Source organism: Ambystoma mexicanum, unplaced genomic scaffold (genome assembly GCF_040938575.1).
Source record: "Ambystoma mexicanum isolate Mex_15411 unplaced genomic scaffold, UKY_AmexF1_1 Mex_scaf83, whole genome shotgun sequence".
NCBI lineage: Eukaryota > Metazoa > Chordata > Amphibia > Caudata > Ambystomatidae > Ambystoma > Ambystoma mexicanum.
Window position 1 is genome coordinate 880,727 of NW_027182503.1, and position 24,546 is coordinate 905,272.

A 24,546-nucleotide genomic window follows, 5' to 3' on the forward strand; every position below is an offset into this window, starting at 1 on the left:
AGCCCCCTTCTGTGTGTTACACGGCACCTTCAGTGCAGTGACACAGGGTTGTCTTTTAGACTTCCCACCGACTCAATTTCTGGGGCTGACTACAGTCCCCCAGAAAAGGGTAAAGTTGCCATTTACTTTACTTAGTCAAATAACTACAAATCCAGTACACCCAACCTTACATGGAATAATGGAAAGAGTTAATCCTTAGCCCTTTTTTATCTGTCCCTCGTAGAGCTTTGTTTTGCTCTTTTAACATTTAGACTTGGCTGGTGGCAGTGGTATCTGCCCTAAATTTTCTACCGCGATTATACTATTTAAACGTGGTATTGTTTTAGGCTATTATATTAGCCTCGAACATAAACCCGCTTGACCAAATACTTTCTTTTGGCTCTGCTTGGGTTTATTCGCCATTTCTTTTTGTTAAAGTCCTTCTTGTGTTTTACTTTGCGCGGCAAACCAGGTTTGCCTTCTTTGTTCACTGTCTTTTGGCGTGCTTCTGCCAAGAAGCCCTCCTCTGGACGCCTGGGTGTCTAGGTGGGCTGAATGTGGGGGAGGGGTGTAGTCACCCACTGCACAGGGTATCCTAGGAAACCCAAGTCGCACTTTGCCATGATTGGCTGAGGTGGTTGTCCGTGCTGGACAACCACCCTGCTGTGTGATCGACAGCCATGCTCTGCGAATGGTGCATTTTCGCATAAACGGCAGGACTCTTGGGCTGGTAGTCAGAGTCACCACCGGAACTACAAGGAACCGAAGAGAAGCGGAGAAGAAGCCGGCTGCTGCAACTACCTCGTCCTGGTGAAGTCCTGCGCCATCAACCCTTGAACGACCAGAGAAGATCCAGTCCAGAGTCTTCTTCCCTTGAGCTTGGTGGGGTTAACAGCTCATCTTCCACAGCCAGCGGATTCTCTTCGTGGTCGAAATCGCTGCACACTGCTGTAGTGGTCCGGATAGCCATCTGAAGTGCCTCACCTGTTTTAAAGGAGCGCACCTTTTATTCACCGTCGCTGCTGCTGGCTACATCCCTGTGGGTGCAGACCCCTCCAGATGTCCTCCTTGCCGAAGCTCCAGGAACCATGGGTCTGCAGGAAACCAACAGGAACAACTGCTGTGGCATCAGCTTCTTCATTTGAATAAGGTACTGTGTTCTGCTTGAGGAATTAGGGTGAATCCCTTTTCTCCTCTTCCAAGGCTTGCCCTTGTCTTCCCTCCTTCTTATAACTTTTGCTTCCTCTGTTGACAATATCCAAGTACTCCTGGCAACGCTGAATCTTGAACTGTTTGACTGTGTGATCCTCGACAACAGGAACCCGGTTCCACTTGACACTGGCTCCGGCCTATTGACTTTTGTATTTCTGTCAGCGAGTGTTCTCTGATTCTGTCTTCCTTGACAAAAGTATTGCATACGATTTTTGCCCCCAACTCTCTGGTCAGCCCAGGTGCTAAGTGTGTTTTGGCCCGGTAACGTTTCTTATCGCGGATATGCGTTTCTTTAATACGACTGAGTTGTCAAAAAGGGATTGCATATGTGTTCCCGGTAACGTCTTTTGATTCACAACACCGGTCTGCCAAAACACAAGGTACTTACTTACTTTGAGCTATTCTGTACCAAGAGAATGGATTGGTTGCAGTATATGTTATGTATTGTTTTGAATGAATAAAGTGTTGTGCTTTACAGATGGTTTAAAAATAAATGTATTTTTTTACCTGAAACCTTGAGTCAGTGTTTGCTTGAGTCCCAGTAATTGTGGTCCCTTTGTGTAATCTCTGCTACTGCTCATATACTCTTGAGATAAGCCTGGCTGCTCCGCTACTGCTACCACTTTAACATAGTAGTACAGGCTTGTACCAAAGGTGAACTGATCACTTGTAGTCTTAATTGTGTGTAGTGGTCCCCAAGGGCACTGCACAGGATTCTGGCTAACAGCCCCTCTGGAACAGCCCCGTCTAATTGTGTAAGATGTAAAACCATAGGAACTGGTGGTTGGCCCCTCTGGATGCATACCTAGAGGACAGGAAACCGCTGGGACCTGAAATAATGTGCAAATACAGAGGGCGTTCTAACTCTATAGCTGCAGTTCATAATAGAAGAGTATTCTGGACAGTCACAGTTCCCAACAACTTGTGAAGGGGGGATAGCTACAGACTAAGTGTTCCTGAATGACCATGAAAATAATATATCCTGAAGGCTCTAATGTGCACACATTCAAGCCTCCCCCTGACCCTCATATCCAGTGCACCCATTCTAATGCATATCCCTTCTTTGGTGCCTTCCTGTCCTCCCTGGCATGAGCATTGTTTCACTAAACTCATATTGACCTTTTCACTAAAAGGGTTTACAGAAGTTGTGCAATAAATCACATTTGACAACAAATCCTCTCAAGGACATCCACCACCATCTGGTCTAGCATTTACACAACTCATTCAATCCATATTGCTTGCTTCTGACAGTGAAAGCCATTTCCTTCCGGCCAGAAGAAAGGCCCGCACTGGGATGTTTGTGGCAATCATCCACAGCCAATGGGCCTAGGCCTTTCTGCATAGCTTGAGGGAGCCCACTTTGATGTACTTGTTTACATAGTGCACAGCGATAGTGTTGTTGGATCAGCAGTCCCTCCATAGGAGCTGCAGTTGGAAAGCTTGCAGGGCCAGGCGCATGGGCCTCGGCTCCATGATGTGGAGTCATCGAGGTAGGCTCTGCAACCCGGCATCAAAGCATCTGTGATATCTGTGCTAAAAAAAACGGAGTGCAAATGGCTCTCTCACCATGACATTTTCCTCCTTGTACCACCAGCTCAAGTCCTCCACCAACTCAATGCCCACCAGTGGATTGTCCTCAAGGGACCTAGCCAGCTGGTTCCTACCAAACTTGAGTTCCTTCATGCAAATATTTGCTTGATCTATAAGGATACATGAGGCCATAGCTGCAAGTTGGCCAGCTTTTCCAGGAGTTTACCTAGAAAATGAGAGATGGAGATCAGGCGAGTGTTTGCCAGACAGGAAGGATCAGCAGAAGGCTTTTTAGGGATGCACATGGGAGTGCTTCAGTAGAGAGGGGAAAGTTCCAGTGGCAAAGAAAGGCGAGGAAAGTAGAGGAGGGGCAAGGCGGCCAAAGGGGGCCTGAGAGAAGAGAGGAAAAGGGAAGTGAGGAAAGGATTGGGTTTTATTGTTGAAATGAGAAGCCAAAGCCGGGCAGAGGGCCTGGGAGGGAACGGGACAGACAGACTGCAGTAGGATTGGACAGCTACTTGCAGATTTGAAAGAGTTTGGCGATGTTAAAGGCCACAGAGACGCAGCCTTGAATATGGACCCTCTTCTTGGAGAGTGATTCTCTCAAAGATCCTGCAGTGCAGAGTTAAATACCTTTCTTCGAATTTAAACACATTTTTGTTGGGTTAATATCAGGAGAAAGTATCCAAAAAAGAAAGAAGCACTAAGTGTATAGGGGTCTGGAGAATACTCTGCAAGTAAATACTTGCCCAGTTGTTGTGCTGTAATGGTGAATAACAACATAAGGGGGTGAGATGAGCAGGCTTAACACAGAAGAAAGAAGGCCATTACAGGGGCATGTAAGGGGCGGCGTGCCAATAGGAAGATTACAATGGGGCAGGGAGGCAGCTAGTCACATGATGGTATCGCTCTTGCTTAAAGGGGTGTAAATATGGACTGCTGGATTAAAAAATAAGAAAAGGGAACAATGGCCCAGTTAAAATGGGCTTTGCACATGATACAGGCAGTCCAAAACTGCAGAAAAAAAGTAATAATCTGGGACACGTTTTTATAAATGTGTGCAAAAAGGTAAATTCCACTTAAAAAACTGCAAAATGTACAAAAAAACACTAAATATTAATTCTATATTTTTTAGCAAAAATTACATTTGCTGCCATGCATTGCGCATCGACAGCACCTGTTCCAAAAAGGAATAGGGAATGCGCTAGTGTCCTGCATCCCATTTGTGAATGCACTTTCAACTCATCTTAAAGGCGCTTAAAACCGGAGACCAGTCTCTAAGCGTGGGACCAGGATTAAAAACTGTTGCTTCCAAGACAAACTCTGCCCCTAAGCTATCCTCTTGGCCCAAGATGAACTGCAACGCTCCCCGATTGCAAAATTGTGCAAAGGGAATGAAAAAGGGCGTGTCAGCTTGCACATCTTTCTTAAGCACATTCATGTGCCCTTTGGAAACGCAGTGGAACTTTTCTGGTGTAAACGAAGAGGGTGCGTGACTAAACAATTGGAGAATTGTGCCCATACTGAGCGCGTCCATCTGTAGATGGGGAGGGGGTACAATTCGATACGCCACAAATTGACAGGCACTAAATAAGCTTCCTTCCATCTACACAGCACAAGTGGGTAATGTGAAACTATTATGGTGTAGTTTATCTCATGGAAATATGAAACTGGCATGACAATTCTCTGGAAAATGAAACTAGTTTAGAATGCTTCTCCCAATGCAATGTGAAGTGGGGAAGGTAGTTTTCTGGGGCATTGATGGGGTAGATGCTTAATCCACTCTGTGAAACTAGGGCGTACGGTTCTTACTATGGGATGCTATCCGAGATGTGCCTATCATTTCCCCAGCATGCCCACCCGCAAGGTCTACCTGTACAGGGCCGGTGCTAGCACTAGACAAGGTTAGGTGCTTGCCTATAATTTGAGAATGTTGGAGCGGAAAATGCGGCAGACTGCAATAAGCACATTGTGTACCGTATTCTCTCTCGTCATCACGACTACGAGGCACTCTGTCAGCACTGCAGGTACCGCAAGGTTTGGGTTGGGTGTGGCAGTGCAGGGCTGTATGCTGCACCTGCGCACAGCATTTGCCCCTGTGAAAATATTGTTTCTTCTCTGTGTTAGGGAGACTTCTCATTATGTGGCTAATTTCCCTCACCTAGTGAGTCCCCCAGCAGCTTTGCTGGATTTCTGGAATTTATTTTTCCACCTGGTAAGAGTGTGAACCTTTTTCCCACACTTACATGTGTTTTGCCATGTGCATTTCTACTTTTTTTGTGATCTTGGGCTCTGGAGCACACCACTCCATGAGCCCAACTTTTTGTGTGTGTTCCACAGCACCCTCAATGCAGGGACACAGGGTTATCTCTAAGGCTTCTCACTGACTCCATTTTTTTGGGGCCGACTACTCTCCCCAGAAACAGGTAAAGTTGCCATTTACTTTATGTAGTCATTTAAAATGCAGACCCAATACACCCCATCTTACATGGGGTATTGGAAGGGTTAATTCCTACTCCTTTCTGTCTGCGTCTCTTGGAGCTTTGTTTCGCTCCCTTAACACTAAGGCTTGGCTGGTGGCAGTGGTATCTACCCTAACCTTTCTACCGCGATCGACTCCTTTGCGGCTTGAGCCTTAATTGACAAAGCGGGGGTGGAATAGAGCGGCGCCTCTAAACATTGCAGCCCCAGAAGTGCGATCTCACAGTTTCACTGTGCTCTGCGTCCACGCGTGGGCTCTGTTTTAATACACGCAAAAGACGCCGCTGCTCTGTGCCTTACATTTCCCCCTACTGGCTGACCTTTAAAATTCCTGATACCTACTCTCATTTCTGCTCTCTATTTGTGAAACCGCCTCATGAAATTAAGGAGCACTCCATCTCAGAATGAGACGGGACCCCTAGAAAGGGAGGATCTGGTATTGAGGAAATCTCAATTGGAAAGTGGAGCTAAATGCCCCATTGATGAAAACAGTACGGACAAAATGACAGAGGTTGGGGAATCGCAAACACGAATCCAAGCGCTTGTGCATGCAAATCCATGCTTCCCCCTTGCCTCTACGCCTACCAGATGTGTAGAGACCTTGGATTCTGAACCTTCCTTAACTGACAAGTGGAAAAAAGGGCTAGAATACACGATAACTACAAACAAAATTCATAAAAAAATAAAAGACCATTTTGGGACCACTGGAACAGTGCCTAAGGAAACCACTCATGAACCAAATGATACATTATCAACCTCCTCAGAGAATGCCTGCCAGCAGGATGTTTATGACAACTGCCATTCTGCGCTGGACATGAATGCTCCAAGACTGAGCACTCTAAATCTCTCAAGCACTGAAGACACCCAAATACTTGAAAGCCCAGCGCAGGATCTCCAACTGGCTGAAACACCTGCTGCGTTCAGCCCAAATGCAACACAGGAAGAAACTGCAGCTGAGAAGACAGAGTCGAATATCAACACATTAACTGCTCTCAGCTACGTGCTGAATTCTTTGGTCTCTGTTTTTGAACTCCTGAAATCCGAAGTTCAAATTCAATCTGGGTCCATGATGGAATTAACGAAAGAGATAGCCACTTTGGATGGTTCCATAGCAGGCTGCTGCAACGCCGTTAATTCATGTGTATTGCCAAAATTACAACTGAAAGTCACCAAACAAGGTTTGGATATCTCTGCAATACACAGGTCCATTGCAGATATGCATAAATCCAAAGAAGTCGATAGATCCTTATCACAGGAACTACTAAACCAACTTCAAATGCATAATCGAAATTCACAGGGACACGTGGGAACAGAGTCTATGGAGGTAGACCCCACAAATGATGGCGAATCATCTCTTTCAGCGTCCACATTGGAAGAATTTATGAGACTGGCAAATATGAATGAGGACCTTTTTCAAGTAACCTCAATGGAAAAACCCTTAAAAACCAATATCGCCAGTCAACTGAACACTCAAGAGGTTGCAACTGAAGTAGTTGCACCTGCAAGTTCACATCAAGATAGAAAGAAATCGAGGAAGAGGGTAGCAAGAAGGACCAAAAGAAACAAAGAAAAATCCGCACAACGGAAAAGAGACAACTCACAAAAAAAGACAAAGAACCAGAGTAAGGCAAAACAAAACAAATCGGTCACTAACCTTTTTGTGAAGAGAATTGGAAACAATCATTTGGCACCCACAGAGGAGGAGAAGAAGTCTGGCGATCTAACACCCCCCATCTGCTCATCAAGGGGGGGGGATTCACAGAGCAAATATAACTACATAAATCCTCCTCAATCTGCTCATGACAAAGGACTATTGAACACCACTAAAGACATGGCTGAACGCAATATGCTCACGAAGGGATCTCAAACAGAAAACCTATCGGATAAACCAGCTATAGCTCATGCACCATCTAAACCAAAGAAGTCAATTCCTTTGGCCCCCATATTTTTGAAAGGCAAACAAAAGTTGAGAGCAAATGTATTACTGAATACTGGTGAAAATGTGGTGGTGAAAAAGTCTAGCGTGAAGATTGCGCCAATCTTCTTGAAGAAAAAGAAAAATAGCGCCCGACAGTCCTCTACTGTACTGAGTGACTGTGAACCAAATATTAGTCCAGATGCGAGCTCGCGAGCCAGAGCCCATCCATACTCACCATTGGACGCTCTGGTAAAAGTAATCTCACATAGGGAGTCACAGAGCCCACAGCATTTGGAGGCAGAGCCGACAGTGAGAACGAGAAATACAAATGACAACATGGAAGAAAGATGGAATAGTGGAGAGGATGCAAAGGTCCATAGATCTGAAATTAGGAAAGCAGTAGATGCTTACATGCAAGGTCTCTCCATTCCTCCACTCACAAATCCAACTTCATTAACCAACCACCACAATTTGCACAATGATGTTGACAAAATCGTGGAAATTGGGAACCAAGCACAGAAGGGAATCGAAATTGGAGGGTCTGTCCCAATGATCCAAGGAGCAGCAACATCAGTGACCAGCGCCTCAAATTTAAATGCAAACACTTTAAGGATCCCCACTCCTACACTCGATTCTGACTTAACTTCCCAACCATCATTGGGCTTACCTACAGACTTTTCAAAAGAGGTATTAACGATGATCAAAAATGCACTGGGGGACTTGGTTGTGAACACAAAAGAGAAAACGATCAATGTGATCCCTACAAAAACTGTCAAAACACAGGAGATGTTGGGAATGGGAAAAGTCACTCCGCGAGTGACACCGTGTTCTATGATTGTGAAATGCAGACCAGCACCATGCACGCAATATGACCTGAATAGAAGAGCGATACTAGCAATCTTCTCAGACATACCGCTGCTTGAAGACATAAACTCAGCTGATTTAACCTTGGTGGAATTTATCTCAAATCAGAACTTAAATGCAGTTCGAGTGTGGTTTCAATCCAGAGCAATCCGTAATCTAGTATGGCAGGCGAAGAACTCATTGTTCGACCTAGGTTTTCAGCTGGATACAGAAATGGAGGACACATCAGAACCTATTGCGTCAAACATTGCAGAACTCATGCCAAGGGTAAAATCTGACGTTGTAAATGGCCAGGATTTAAATCAAGCGTCAAATGACAGGAATAGGTGTGTATGTAACTGTATCAGTAACTCAAATTAGCTATCTAATCCGACAAAGTTATCCCCCCTTACTTTGGTGAGCTGGAACTCGCGGGGATTCAAACATTTGCTGAATAACAATGAGAGTGGCCTAAGCAAATTCGACATAATTTTGCTGCAAGAAACCTGGTTATTAAGTCCCATACTTTGGTCTGGATATCAAACACACCTGAACCCAGCTAGGAAGCCCATTATAGGCAGACCCACTGCGGGCCTGCTGGTGGCGGTAAAGGATGAACCAGGAACAATGTCACAGATATGGGCTATGCCGAATACTCATATGCTCCTTATTAGGGCGGTGATCAACGACGACACCTACGCAATTTTAAACATATATTGGAATCCAGTAGCTATTACTCCGGAGTGCTTCTTTAGGGACCTGAATTTGATATTTGACATTGTATCTGCGGATGATAAGATTCTGTATTTCATTTTAGCAGGGGATTTGAATATGAACTGCTTGGCAACAAATGGGACACATAAGAGTGAGAAACTGCTACAATGGAACACAATGGTTACTCATAGAAATCTGCAAATGCTGAATGGTGCATTTAACACTGACATGCCCCCCGCACCAACTTGGAAGAGAGGAAACTCTACATCTACAATTGATTATATATATGTAAACTGTGCCTTATGGTCAGCAATGTGCTCCTTTAGTGTGTCCCCGTCTACATTAAGTGACCATAATATGTTGTGTGCTAGTTGGCAGACCAGGGCCAAAATTAAGGTTAGTAACCCAGAGCCAATAGGTGGCGGCTGCATTGTGGTAAATGGTGGTAAGAATCGACTCTGATGGTCAGAGAACGCCTTATGGCACTTCAATCAAATTTTACACGATTCAACTAACTCCACTAATTGGCAATCCTCAGACATAGGATTGACATATAGCAACACAATGCAATTATTTAGCCAACAGAAGGCGGGTCACTCCAAAAAAGTGAGCCACATCCACGTTTTTGACAATTCTATACTCACAAGGAAAAGGGCTTATCGTGCCGAGGTAAGAAGTTTAGCAAGACTTCCTCTCGACATTAGACTGAATCTAACTAAAAAAGCACGTTTGAGTTATAACAACTGGGTCAAAGGACATCGAGCAAATCTTTATCAAAAAGATGGAGCCATTATGTTGTCGACTCTGGCTGATAAAAACATCTCAAAAATGTGGGCAATATTAAATCAAACCACTAATGCCCAACAGTTAGATCTGCAATCCACAGTAGTCGAGGCACATCAGTGGGTAGATCATTTTCAATCTCTATACGCCTTACCTATAAACACGATTTCGACCCCAATTGAACAAAAAGTGATGAGGTTTTGGTTGAACATTGATAAGAAGGAAATTAAACATCTAATTATGACCTCAAGCAACTCACGCGCAGCAGGCCCCGATGGGATTTCTAATGCCCTAATGAAAAAACATCCTGAAGTCTGGAGCTCAATTCTCTACAAGATATTCGCCACAATAAATAAGTATCAGAAATTACCCAAAACTTGGACGGAAGCCGTCACAGTTCCGATCTATAAAAAAGGCGACCGCCAGTTACCAACGAGTTATCGCCCAATCTCATTATTGGACGCTCCGGCGAAAATATTCTGTAGAATAATACTAAAAGAGCTTAATGAGTGGGTAGATCAAAACAGTCTAAGAGACTTATTTCAGTCAGGCTTTGTCAAAGGCATGGGCACAATACCGAACATTTTAGCTCTCTCGATGATTCAATCGGAGCAAGCAGATGGTGGACTCCCCTTATATCTGGGGTTCATTGATTTCAAATCTGCCTTCGACTACATTGACAGAAATATGTTAATAACCAAACTCAGACAACATCGGTGTCCAATTTCTCTCACAAATCTAGTGGCATTACTACACACCTCTACTTCTATGCGAGTTAAATTAAACATGGGAGGAAGACTATCACCTGCCATTCAGACCCACAGAGGAGTGAAGCAGGGTTGTGCTCTTGCCTCTTTCCTATTTAACTTTTATATTCTGGATATAGGCCCTGTTCTAATGAACTGTGTAACAGATGCGCCTCGTATAGGCTCTCAAAGGGTTCCCTATCTTCTATACGCAGATGATCTGGTATTATTATCCTGCACACCTATAGGCCTACAAAACATGTTAAATCAACTAGGTACATATGCAACATCAAACAACCTTGTGATTAACACAGCTAAATCCCAAATATTAGTATGCAAGAACAACTTCACAAAAAAACATCACCTTGAGTGGTCTCTTCAAAACTGTGTATTAACCAAAGTCGTCAAATATAAATATCTTGGAGTTTATATTGAACATAAAAAAACCCTAAGTACCACGACAACTGAAACTAGGGTGAAGTTAAACTCCTTGATCTCACAATCGAAAATCATTCTCAGAAGATATGGGAAATTCACAGTGAAGCACATTGTGCAATTTTATAAGGCCAAAGCAATTCCAATTCTGCTATATGGTGTTGAGGCCCTGGTCCCACAAAATCGCAAATTTTGGGATAGCATAGAAGCTAGATATTGGAAAAAAGTTTTAACACTTTCGCCAGGAACACCTTTGGCCATATTGCGACATGAATTGGGTCTGATCTCCCTATATACCCATGTAATATGGAAACAATGCGCTCTTCTCCGAAAAATGTTGGATGGTATGGGGAAACGCAGCCTTCTACATGTATTGGCCCAAAATTTATTAACCTCCAAAACTGGTATGTCGGTGAAGTGGAGAAATCATACGCTAAACGCGATTTCTGATGCTTCAGTAACGATCGAGCTTCTATTGACAAACCCTGATCGCGCCAAAAATAAAATTCATCAAGCAGACTGGATATTCAATATGACAATCTGCTCAAAACTTAAGGATTTTAACCCCGAAGCATTTGGTGTCAAAAGGTATGGGGTAATATCAGAGTACCTACTAAAATATCCATCACCTACATGCCGTCAGAAATATCTAAGATTCAGACTAAATCAGTATGAAACTAACGAGATTCTATATAGAAGGAGAGTAATATCAAAAGATCAAAATTTCTGTCGGCATTGTAATGACAAAGGACAATGTGAAACTTTGCAACATCTTATAACTGAATGCCCCGCCCTATATAACATAAGAGCAAAATGCTTTGGAAACAAAGTGTCGGTCCAGAGTGGTACTAGTCACAGACAGTTATGGAATCTTTTATTTTCTAATCCAAGATTAACAATACAGCTTGCAATTGTGCAATTTCTTAATCAAATATTTCCTGATACGAAGATTGCTTGCACCCATGTGAAGTAAAAGGCTATTTGGTAGTCATAATATCACATATTTTACTGTTTTATGCTGCCCTGTAATGATATGTAATGAGGTACAAAGAATGATTGACTTTCTTTTAATGTTGTAAGTATGGAAATGTAACTACAAAAATGATAATGAGTGTAAATATTTGAAAAGTTGGTTTACCAGCTAAAACAAATAATAATAAAAAAAAAAAAAAAAAAAATACCCTAACCTTTCTACCGCGATTATATTATATAAACATGGTGCTGTTTTAGGCTATTATATTAGCCTTGAACATAAACCCGCTTGACCAAATACTTTTTATTTTGGCTCCGGTCGGTTTAGTCACCATTTATTTTTGTTAATCTCCTTGTGTTTAACTTTGCGCAGCAAACCAGGTTTGCCTTCTTTGTTCGTCAACCTTTGGCGGGCTTCTGTCCAGAAGCCCTACTTTGGCGTCTGGGTGTCTAAATGGGCTGAATGTGAGAGAGGGGTTTAATAACCCCCTGCACAGGGTCTCCTTGGAGACCCAAGTCGCACTTTGTGTCCATTGGCTGAGGTGGTTGTCCGGGCTGGACAACCCCCCTGCTGTGTGATTGACAGCCAGGCTGTGTGAATGGGGGATTTTCGCATAAAAGGCATGACTCTTGGGCTGGAAGTCAGAGTCGCCACTGGAACTACACTGGAACTACAAGAACCGAAGAGAAGAGAAGAAGACGACGGCTGCTGCTGCAACTCCCGAGTCCCGGTGAAGTCCTGCTGAAGTCCTGAGCTATCTACCCTTCAACGACAGAGAAGATCCAGTCCGGAGTCTTCTTCCCTTGAGACTGGTGGGACCAACCAGCTCACCTCCAACAGCCAGAGGATCCTCTTCTTGGTCGAAATCGCTGCACATACCTGGTCCTGTTTTAAAGGAGCGCACCTTTTATTCACTGTTGCTTTTGCTGCTGCTGGCTTCATCCCTGGGTAGTGCAGATCGCTCCAGACGTCGTCCTTGTCCCCACGACTGAAGCTCCAGGAACCGTGAGTCTGCAGGAACTACCAGGAACAACTGCCGTGGCACAAGCTTTTTCTTCTTACAAATAAGGTACTGTGTTCAGCTTCGAGGAATTGGGATGAACCCTTTTCTCCTCACCCAAGGCTTGCCCTGGTCTTCTTTCCCTCATATAACTTTTGCTTCTCTTCTGACAATATCTAAGTACTCCTGGCAATCTCGAATCGTGAACTGTTCTAACCTTGTGATCCTCAACAACAGGACCCCTGTCCCACTGACACTGACACAGGCCTATTGACTTTTATCTACGTCTTAGAAAGTGTCTTTTGATTCTAGCTGCCTTGACAAACGTATTGCCTATGATTTTTATCCCCAATTTTCTTGTGTTAATTCATGCGCTAAGTGTGTTTGACTACGGTAACATTTCTTCTCGCGGGTACGATTTTCTTTCGTAAGACCGAATTGTCATTACTGTCAAAAAGTGATTGCTCAACAACCCCCCGGTAACGTCTTTGTTTCACAACACCGGTCTGTCAAATCCAAAGGTACTTTCTTTGAATTGTCTGCACAAGGGCAATTGGTTGTGTGTGGTGTATTTGAAGTGTGGTTTTAATTTAATAGAAGTGAAGTGTTTTGTGAACAGATGGTCTAAAAATAAATGTACTTTTACTTTTTAACCAGAAACCTTGAGTCAGTGTTAGCTTGAGTCGCAGTAATTGTAGTCCTTTGTGTGATCTGTACTACTGCTCATTTGCTCTTGAGATAAGTCTGGCTGCTCCGCTACTGCTACCACTTTAACTGTGTAGTACAGGCTTGTACCAAAGGTGAACCTGTATTACCACTTGTGGTCTTAATTGTGTGTAGTGGTCCCTAAGGGTACTGCAGAGGATTCTGCCAAACACTCTGGACCATCAATGACCCGCCCTGCGCCATGGAGGGAGCCCTGCCTGAGAGAGACTATCAGACACACGCACAGGCAGCTGAAGGGCCCATATTGTTTTGTAATTGTCCTCTAAGGTCGGGGGCAGCAATAGCCAAATTGGGATGAAAAAGACCAAATTGGAGCTGAAGTTTGTGGATTGCAGGCCGACAGTGCTGGAGGAGCTGCAGGTGGGGTTGTGCCACTCTTATCCGTCCTGCTCCCCACCGACACCAATGACCTTCACACACAGCACTCTGCAACACTGAAATAACCACACGGGAGACCAGAAGTAGAAAGGATGGCATGTATTAAAAGCAGGAACCAAATGCCTGGGTGGACTGCTCTCCCACCTCAGGCCAGTTGCATCTTGATAGAGACACAGTGGCTACTCCAGTCCTCATTACTCATGTTACAGTTTTGCCCGCGGGCTGTGTCCGGGTCCATGTAAGGCATGTCGGGGCAAGCAATAAATGTGTCAAGGTTCCGAGAATATGGTCTTCCTGCGAACGGGGCAGTTTAGCCTTGAGGGTCTGGTTCAGCTTGTAGTCACGAACAGCGTGTACTTCAAGGAGATGCTTTCCCACCGCCTGAGGCATGTCCGTCATGCATTCAATAGCCATTGGGACCTTGCTGGCGCCAGTCCAACCTCTCCTTGCGCAGGGCCTCAAGAAAAGTAGATAAACACAGTTAGATCTTTGAACATTCACCCACCTTTCTCTCTCTTTTGTTGCCAAATATTCCACATTTCTGTAATCACTAATCCTTTCTGCCCTATACATTTTACAAGAGCAATACGACATGCATTACTTACCGTAATAGCATTTCCGATTATTGTACCTGCTTAGATTACATGATATGCATATAGTGTGACATCTAGTGGCAATTGTAGAGTACTGCATCTTGTGGGAGGTCGACATGGGCGTGCTTGTAACACTATCCCTTACGTGACATGTAGTGTACCCAAAATCCTTCAAGCATCGAGGTCCTTTCTGGTTGTGTTTTTTCTGCTGTGAGGGAGCCTATGACCATTGTGAGCGATTACAGAGAGAGAAGAGTAAGATGTCTATGTTCCTTCTACTCCGAGAGGGGTGTGGCATGTGAATCTAAGCCGATACAATCATTCGAAATGCTAGTACGGAAAGAAATGCAAGTCTTCTGATGCTTGTGAATCTGCTTAGATTCACGTGCTGTGCATAGACTAGCGAGCAGGAGCCACCGTTGGGGGTGGGATGTGTGAATGAGCAGTAGCAAAGAGATGTCTCAGTACTGCTGTTCCACCTGAGAATCAGACCTAGAATTAGTATCCAGGCAGTAGTTTTTTTAAAAGGTGTGTACAGCACTCCAGGTTGCTGCTTTGCAAATAGATTGAGAGGAACATTTGCAAGCCCCAGTGTCACGAGTAGTGTGCTTTAGGCTTGGAGGGCAGATCTCTCCTAGCCATAGTGTAGCACAGTGCGATGCAGTTTACAATCCACTGTGAAATGGCTGATTTAGAGACACAGTCCCCTTCTCTAGCAGCTGCCACTGAAATGAAAAACTGGTTTGTTTTTCTTAGTGGTTTAGTTTTTCTCCAGATAGTATACAACTGTTCTCCTCACAACCAGTGTGTGAGGCTTTTTTTCTGCCACACTGGTGGGGTATTTTGGAAGAAAGTGGGTATGTGTATTGACTGGTTTATATGGAACGTTGAAATTAATTTAGGCGAAAATGGTGGGTGAGTGCGCATAACCACTTTATCTTTGTGAATTGTGACAAACCGGTCTAGAACTGAAAGGCCCTGCAGATCGCCAATTCTTATTGAGATGACTGCCACCCGGAAGACGGACTTGTGAGTGCTTTGAGGCTAGCGTTATGCATCGGTTCAAAGGGAGGACCCATTAGCCTTGTTAGAACAGCCTTCAGGTCCCATCCAGGAGCTGGTTTGGCAATAGGGGGATGACATCTTTTAACCCTTTCCATAAACGCCTTGATAATTGGTATTTTCAACCACTAAACCTTTTTCTGGGACGTAGTGTATAAAGTGCAGCTAAGTGTACCTTCAGTGAATTAAAAACTAGGCTCGAGTCTAGCAGGTGAGTCAGGTATAGGACAATATGTGTAGGTGAGCATTCTATGGGATTGAGGCCCTTGGAATGGCAACAGATGAAGAAGGCTTCGATTTATTGGAGCTGCAATGTCTGGTGTTAGGCTTTCTCTGAGTATCTCCATGCATTTTTGAGGAAGTTGAAGGTGCCCGAACCCGTTGATCTCAGGAGCTAGGGCGCTAAATTGAGTATGTGGGCATGGATGGAGGGTTTCCCCTTTGTCCTGTGACTGCATGTTGTATGGGCATGGTAGTTTCCTCCCCAGGGAAACTGACATTGTCATCAGATGAGAAGCAGGGATTGTGGGGCCACTAGGATCATCGTGACTGGTTCCTGGCGCATCTTGTGCACTATCTTGTTCAGTTAGGGAGTTGGTGGGGGGAGGTGGGGTGGTGGTGTAGAAAGCATAAACAAATTTCCCTGATCGTGTTATCCAGAGACCGTTCCCCTTGGAGCGGTTCTGCGGGTACCTGGAGGCATAATCTGGGCATTGGGCCTTCTACAGGTTGATCTCTGGGAATCCCCAGTCTGCGTAGAAGTTGGATGGATGGATTTGTGCAATTACCACTCATACTCTACGGTTAGTGGGAAGTCTCTGCTGAGCACGTCTGCTACAAGATTGAGTTCCCCTGGAATGTGTTGTGACACAAGGACCATCTTGTGTTTGAGAGCCCATTTCCACATGTTCTGCGACTGTTTGGATATCCCTGGAGAGTGCGTGTCCCTTTGTTTGTTCAAGTAGTACAAGGTTGTGGTGCTGTCCATCAGACCTAGGACTGTCTTTCCCTGTAGATGTGTCTGAAAAGCTTTCAGGGCTTTCAATACTGCAAGCAACTCCAATCGGTTTATGCGGTTGGATGCTACCGCTGGGGACCAACTGCCATGCGTTGTGTGATAAAGAGGTGAGCTCCCCACCCCGTAAGTGATGAGTCCGCGGTGAGAGTGTCTTCCCCTGCAAGATGTTCTCTTGACCACCACGGCAGAGAGCACGAGGGCTGCCGAGACAACCACTAGATCGCTCCATTGTCTGCTGGCCTGACACCATTGGCTTGAGAGCCACTCGCATGGCACATAGGCAAACATGCGTGTGGGACTAGATAAATACAGGCAGCCATCATCCCTAACAGACGCATTGCTTTGTGTACGGTTACCGCGCGATTGTCTACATAGTGAGGGATCTGGAACAGCATGTTTTGAACCCTCTCATTGGAGGGGAAGATGAGCCAGTCTTTGGTCCGAATTAGGGCTTCCGGAAATTGCTCGACTTGGCTAGGGTCCAAGCTGGACTTTCTCATTGATTGAGAATACCAGACTTAAGAGGTAGTCTACCGTCTTCTGAGTATTTGATAAGCATGTTCCGTATGAGTCCCCTGTTATTGACCAGTCATTGAGGTATGGATAAACTGGGATGGACTGCTTGCACAGGTGAGGCGCTACTACCGCCAGCCCCTTTGTAAATACCCTTGGGGCTGAGGCAACGCCGAAGGGAAGGACCTTGAACCGATAGTGCTGGTTGTCTAGCATGAATCTTAGGTACTTTCAGTGTGCTGGCAGCACTGAAAAAATGAAAGTCTGCATCTTTAATGTCCAATGTTGCTATGTAATCCCCCTGTGTTAGCAGAGGGATTACTTCATGTAATGCCATCCTGAACTTGAAGTTTGACAAGTGTTCACTGGGCGCAAATCTAACACAGGGCACATGGTGAGATCCTTTTTGGGTACAAGGAAGTACACTGAATAGAAACACTTTTTTGCCTGTAGAATGGGGACAATTTCTATCGAGTAGAATCTTCAGGTGCGCTGGAGATCGGCGTCTGGATGTAGGGGGTTTGTATCGAGGTGGTCATCTGAACTCTATACAGTACCAGCGGGCGACGGTGTTGAGAACCCACTGATCTCTGGTGATTCCCCCTCCCTTGCATGATTCGTCCCCCGACCAGGGAGGCATGGGAGGGGACCCGGACTAGTGAGTCACTTTTGACCACAGGCAGGGAATCCTCGAGGGGTGGAGTTTCTACCCCTTCCCTTTCCTCAGCGTTGGCCTCTGTTGATATTGGCCCGTAGTAGTTGCTCCTTCTCCGGAGGACCACTGTGTATTCCCTGTTCTGTACTGGATGTGGGAGGACGTGGGAAGGATTGCCCCCGAAAGGACCGGTGAGAGCTACCTCCTCGATGCTGGTATGGTCTTGCTGTAATCTGGTTTAGGGAGTAAGGTTTCATACTCCTTTTTTTGCAGTTTCAAGGGCATCATCCACTGCCTTTCCAAATAAGTTAGTTTCCTCCACAGGCTTATTAATAAGGGAAGCCTGTGTCTCAGGAGTAAAGCCCATATTTCTGAGCCATGCGTGCCTTTTAAGTAGGGTACCCTGGGCCAGGGTTCTTCTTGCTGTTTCTGCAGCATCCAATGTGATAGGTTGAAACACTGGTTAAAACACAGGTTGGCTTTTTCTTTGCTTGTTCAGTTAGAAATAATGGAACTTTATCTTTTGTATGTTGAGTTAGAGTGAACAATCTGTTTTAAGTGTTTGGTTTAATAAAACCTCATAATACATCATTGGCATTTGAATTGAATACTGAAGGGACATCAGAATACAACCAGTATTAGAGGGATAAACTGCTGCAATTCAAGACGTATGGGTTTGGTGCTGGAACTAGATCTTTTAGACTGTCTACAAGAAGGATAGGCAAGGAAGAAAGAATACGAGAAACAAAAATGGACATGGAAAGGAAACTAGGACATAGAATAGGCACTATAAAGAGACTGGTGCTATGAAAAGGGAATATGATTGAGACGAATGCTCAACAAATTTCACCTGCTTAAAAAAAGCCCTCCCCACCCTGTATATCAGTCAAAATAAAATGAACACAGGAACTGGTTATATCCAAACTAGATTACTGCAACAGCATGTGTGTGTATATAAGCCACCCCAAGACAAATATCCATATCCTATCTCATGCGATCTTCTGCCTCAAACATAGGGTCTAGCTTTTATTGCTTTAGATTATAAATGCTATGGATGGGGCAACAACAAATCCACAAAATTATCATGACTCACAAGGCCTTTTGAATGTAGCACCAAATTATATACCTACCAGATCCCTTGGTTCAGCATCTTCAAACAACTGCAACTGGAAAGTCCTAGAAAAAAAAAAGGACCAGACAAGATTAGTCTCAACCCAAGGCTTAATCACCCAAGGCTCCAATGATTTAAGACCCTGAAACATTGGAAAGACCCAGCAAAAACGCAAAGGCCCCTCGGCAGAACATTATTCCTTCACATCATGAACCTCCTAAATGCACTGTGCTAACCACACCTACCCATCTCATGAAAAATCGCTCAATCTTACTTACCACCACAGCACTAGTCATGGAACATTTTGTGCACTTCCCCAAGCAAGAATTTTTGGGAAACCTGACTGCTTGCTGAGGCCCCACCAGGGCGAGAGGCAGAGGCCGAGGCCCCACCAGGGTGAGAGAGGCAGAGGCCGAGGCCTCACCAGGGTGAGAGAGGCCGAGGCCTCACCAGGGCGAGAGAGGCCGAGGCCTCACCAGGGCGAGAGAGGCCGAGGCCTCACCAGGGCGAGAGGCAGAGGCCCCAGCAGGGCAAGAGGCAGAGGCTGAGGCCCCAGCAGGACGAGAGAGGCTGAGGCCCCACCAGGGCGAGAGAGGCAGAGGCCCCACCAGGACGAGAGGCCGAGACACCCCAACAGGGCGAGAGGCAGAGTCCGAGACACCCCAATAGGGCGAGAGTTCCAGCACCAAATCCATAGGTCTTAAATTGCCAGCAGTTTATGCCTCATATAAATACTGGTTGAATTTTCATGTTACAATCAATATTTAATTCACATTTCAAATGAATATTTTATTAAACCAAATCCTCAACATACATAGGTTGTATTTCTTCTAAATGAACAAGCACAAGCAAAGAAATTGATACAGTATCTGTAGATCACTTTCCTAATCTGCAACAAATACAAGTTGAACACATACAAGCTGAATAGCTTGCACTTGAATTAACTTGATAGTTAGAACATCCCACCCTAATGGAAAAGAAATAAAATATAGCCTGTGTTCCTGAAAAGACTGTCATTTGAATCGCTTATGTACAACCAGTGGAGTGTTCCTAGCTTCTAAATTGGAGGAACCTCTTTCAGGCTCCATCCAATAGCTTTACTCACGGGCGCCCACGAGGAAATCCCTGAATATATAGTTCAAGCTATTCGGTGCAGATTAGGAAAGTGATCTACAGATAAGTGTCAATATGGCCCGGATGAAAACCTGTTATAGGTTGAAACACTGGTTGGCTTTTTCTTTGCTTGTTCAGTTAGAAAGAATGGAACTTTATCTTTTGTATGTTGAGTTAGAGTGGAACAATCTGTTTTAAGTGTTTGGTTTAATAAAACCTCAAAACATCATTGGCATTTGAATTCAATATTGAAGCGACATCAAAATACAACCAGTATTTGAGGCATAAACTGCTGCAATTCATGACTTATGGGTTTGGTGCTGGAACTAGATCTTTTAGACTTTCTACAAGAAGGCTAGGCAAGGAAGAAAGAATGGGCATGGAAAGGAGACTAGGAAGCGGGAATAGGACACAGAATAGGCACTATAAAGAGATCGGTACTATGAAAAGGGAATATGATTGAGAAGAATGTTCAACAAATTTCACATGCTTAATATATCAGTCAAAATAGAATGGACCCAGGAACTGGCTATATCCCAACTAGATTACTGCAACAGCATGTGTGGGTTTATAAGCCACCCCAACAAAAATATCCATCTCCTACTTATGTGTCTCATGCGATCTTCTGCCTCAAACATAAGGACTAGCTTTTATTGCTTTAGATCATAAATGCTATGGATGGGGTCACAAAAAATCCGAGACACCCCACAAGCGTGAGAGGCAGAGGCCGAGAGAGGCCGAGGCCCCACCAGAGCGAGAGAGGCCGAGGCCCCACCAGGGCGAGAGAGGCCAAGGCCAAGGTCCCACCAGGACGAGACGCCGAGCTCCACCAGGGCGAGAGGCCGGGCCTCACCAGGGGGAGAGGTAGAGGCCAAGGCCCCACCAGGGGGAGAGGTAGAGGCCAAGGCCCCACCAGGGCGAGAGGTAGAGGCCAAGGCCCCACCAGGGCGAGAGAGGCCGATACCCCACCAGGGCGAGAGAGGCAGAGGCCCCACCCAGGGCGGGAGGCAGAGGCCCCACCCAGGGCGGGAGGCAGAGGCCGAGGCCCCACCAGGACGAGAGGCAGAGGCCGAGGCCCCACCAGGGCGAGAGGCAGAGGCCGAGGCCCCACACGGGCGATAGGCAGAGGCCGGGGCCCCACCAGGGCGAGAGGCAGAGGCCGAGGCCCCACCAGGGCGAGAGGCAGAGGCCGAGGCCCCACCAGGGCGAGAGGCAGAGGCCGAGGCCCCACCAGGGCGACAGGCCGAGACACCCCAACAGGGTGAGAGGCTGAGGCCCCACCAGGGTTGGAGGCCGAGGCCCCACCAGGGTTGGAGGCAGAGGCCGAGGCCCCACCAGGAGAGAGGCAGAGGCCGAGGCCCCACCAGGGCGAGAGGCAGAGGCCGAGGCCCCACCAGGGCGAGAGGCGGAGGCCAAGGCCACACCAGGGCGAGAGGCCGAGGTCACACCAGGGCGAGAGGCAGAGGCAGAGGTCACACCAGGGCGACAGGCCGAGACACCCCAACAGGGTGAGAGGCCGAGGCCCCACCAGGGAGGGAGGCCGAGGCCCCACCAGGGCAGCTTAGGCTCCACCAGGGGGGGAGGCCGAGGCCCCACCAGGGAGGGAGGCAGAGGCTGAGAAGCCAAGGCCCAACCACCAGGGCGAGAGGCCGAGGCCAAGGCCCCACCAGGGCGAGAGGTAGAGGCCAAGGCCACACCAGGGCGAGAAAAGCCGATGCCCCACCAGAGCGAGCAAGGCCTATACCCCACCAGGGCGAGAGAGGTTGATGCCCCACCATGGCGAGAGGCAGAAGCCGAGGCCCCACCAGGGCGAGAGGCAGAGGCCGAGGCCCCACCAGGGCAAGAGGCCGAGGCCCCACCAGTGCAAGAGGCCGAGGCCCCACCAGCGCAAGAGGCCGAGGCCCCGTCAGGGTGAGATGGCGAGAGGCTGAGGCCCCACCAGGGCGAGAGGCCGAGGCCCCACCAGAGCGAGAGGCAGAGGCCCCACCAGGGCAGGATTGAGGTTGAAAATTGTGCCAGGTTTTTAGGGGAGGTTGGTGCTCTCACTCATTCTCATACCATTGGAGCAGTGATGGGAGTTTTACCTGATTGCTACAAGGAATATAGTGATGTCTTTGATGAGGTAGTGGCAGGTAGTCTTCCTCCTCATAGATCATTTGATTGTAAAATAGAACTTGAGCCAGGGGCCACGTTACCGTGTAGCAGGGTTTATGCACTTACGGAAAAGGAAAATGATTATCTTAAGGAGTATTTAACTGAAAATTTAGCAAAAGGTTTTAGACATTCCAAGTCCCCAGTGGCATCGCCTTTATTTTTTGTGCCTAAAAAAGAGGGAACATTAAGGACTTGTATTGATTATAGAGCGTTGAATAAGGTTACCATCAAAAATAGATATCCTTTACCTTTAATTTCAGTTATGTTAGATCAAATACAAGGAGCAGAGATTTTCTCTAAATTAGATTTGAGAGGTGCTTATCATCTTGTTAGAGTAAAGGAGGGGGATGAATGGAAGACAACTTTCAAGACTAAGTATGGGTTATTTGAATATTTAGTGATGCCTTCCGGATAATGTAACGCCCCAGCTTCTTTTCAGTTTTTTATTAATGAAGTTTTATGTGAGTTTTTGGACATTTTTGTTGTAGTTTACATCAATGACATTCTGATTTATTCACAAAATTTGAAGCAACATCAAAATCATGTAAGATTGGTCCTACAAAAATTGAGAGAAAACCATTTATTTGCAAAATTGGAAAAGAGTCAATTTCATACTTCATCAGTAGAATTCCTTGGTTTTGTGATTACTCCAAAAGGTTTGGAGATGTATCTTAAAAAGATTAAAGCTGTCAAAGATTGGCCATCTCCGACTAAAGTTAAGGAGGTACAGAGTTTTTTGGGTTTTGCCAATTTTTATAGGAGATTTATCAATGGGTTTTCTCAATTTATTACTCCTATTACTAAATTAATAAAGAAAGGAGTAACATTAATTTGGAGTAAAGAAGCTGAAGAGGCTTTTCAAGTCCTGAAAGAGAGTTTCATTACGGGACCAGTGCTTTTACATCCTGACCCTTCCAAGCCCTTTTTTGTAGAGGCAGATGCCTCCAATTTAGCAATGGGAGCGGTTTTATCTCAACAGCATGGAACCACTGGACAATTGCATCCAGTTGCTTATTTTTCCAAGAAGTTTTCTTCTTCTGAAGTTAATTATACCACCATGGATCGCAAACTCTTAGCGATCAAGGCAGCTTTTGAGGAATGGCGCCATTATTTAAAAGGAGCAAGACATCCTGTCACAGTTTTGACTGATCATCGAAATCTCTTGTTTTTGAAATCAGCTAAAACTTTGACGCCAAGACAATTGAGATGGTCATTGTTTTTTTCAGACTATGATTTTGTAATCACTTTTAAACCAGGAAGTCAAAATGGGAAGGCTGACGCTTTGTCTCGTCAGTTTCCTGGTAGTGAAAAATTGAAAGAGATTGATCAACAACCTGTGATTTCTTCTGAACATTTTATTGCTGTTGGAACACTTGATGAAGGAAGTTCAAGACAGTATGACTTTAGAGCAAATGGATGAATGGGTTAGACAAGATCCAGTAAGAAAGATTAAAGATGGTTTACCTTATTTTGACAATAGATTATATCTTCCTTCTGAGAAGCCCGTGAAAAAAATGTGATTGATTGTCATGAATCAAAGTTCCCAGGTCATCCAGGATTTAGAAAAACTTTAGAATTAGTCAGAAGGGAATTTTGGTGGGAAAAAATGAGAAGTGACATTTTACATTTTGTTAGGACATGTGAAACTTGTACAAGAGCCAAGTCACATGTGGGAAAACCAATGGGTTTGCTAGAACCTCTTCACATTCCACCGCATCCGTGGCACACTATTTCTATGGATTTTATTGTAGATCTTCCTAAAGATCAGGGCTGTCCTACAATTTTGGTTGTAGTTGATTTACTTACTAAGGAAAGTCATTTTATTCCTATAAAAGGGGAAATTACTGCAGAAAGATTAGCACATCATTTTTCTCAAGGTATTGTTTGACTTCATGGATTACCTAGTCAGGTGATCTCAGATAGAGGTTCTCAGTTTATTTCAAAATTTTGGAGAGCCTTTTGTAGAAGTCTTAGTGTGGAAGTTAAATTAACATCTGGATACCATCCCGAGACTAACGGTCAAGTAGAACGCGTTAATCAAGAATTGGAAACGTATTTAAGATGGTACTAGCAAGCTGGAGATAGTTGGGTAGATTTAATTTGGATAGCAGAATTTGCATATAATAATTCCATGAAAGATTCTACTTTAATGTCACCTTTTTTCTGTAGTCGTGGTTTCCATCCTCGTTTCCTTAGAGAGCCGATTAAAAAAGACATTGGTAGTCCAGCAGTTGAGATTAGATTACAGTCTATGAAGGAAAATTTGGAACGAGCTGTGAAGGCACTTCAATTGAGTAAGGATAGTTACAAAAGGTTTGCTGATGTTAAACGCAAGTCTGGGCCAGAATTTTGTGTTGGGAATAAAGTCTGGTTATCTACAAAGAATTTGAAAATCAAGGGTAGAACTAAATTTAGTCCAAGATTTATAGGTCCTTTTCAGATTGAGACTGTGATAAATCCAGTTACAGTTAGATTGAAACTTCCTGAAAATTTAAAGGTGCATCCAACATTTCACATTAGTCAGTTAAAGCCATTTGTTGTTGGAACTAGATTGGCAGTTCCTCCTAGTCCATTTTTAGTGGAGAATCAATCTGAAGAATTTGAGGTTA

General features: G+C 45.1%; 1 long non-coding RNA gene across 1 annotated transcript in view; it reads right to left on the reverse strand.

Moving 5' to 3' along the window:
- Window positions 1-13,802: 13,802 nt before the first annotated feature.
- LOC138562843 (uncharacterized) overlaps window positions 13,803-24,546 on the reverse strand; it is a 115,519-nt gene continuing 104,775 nt past the window's right edge. The window contains exons 3-4 of the long non-coding RNA XR_011299353.1: window positions 18,690-18,735; window positions 13,803-14,175 (exon numbers count right to left, since the gene is read on the reverse strand). This is a non-coding gene — a long non-coding RNA (uncharacterized lncRNA). The remainder of the gene's footprint in view (window positions 14,176-18,689; window positions 18,736-24,546) is intronic.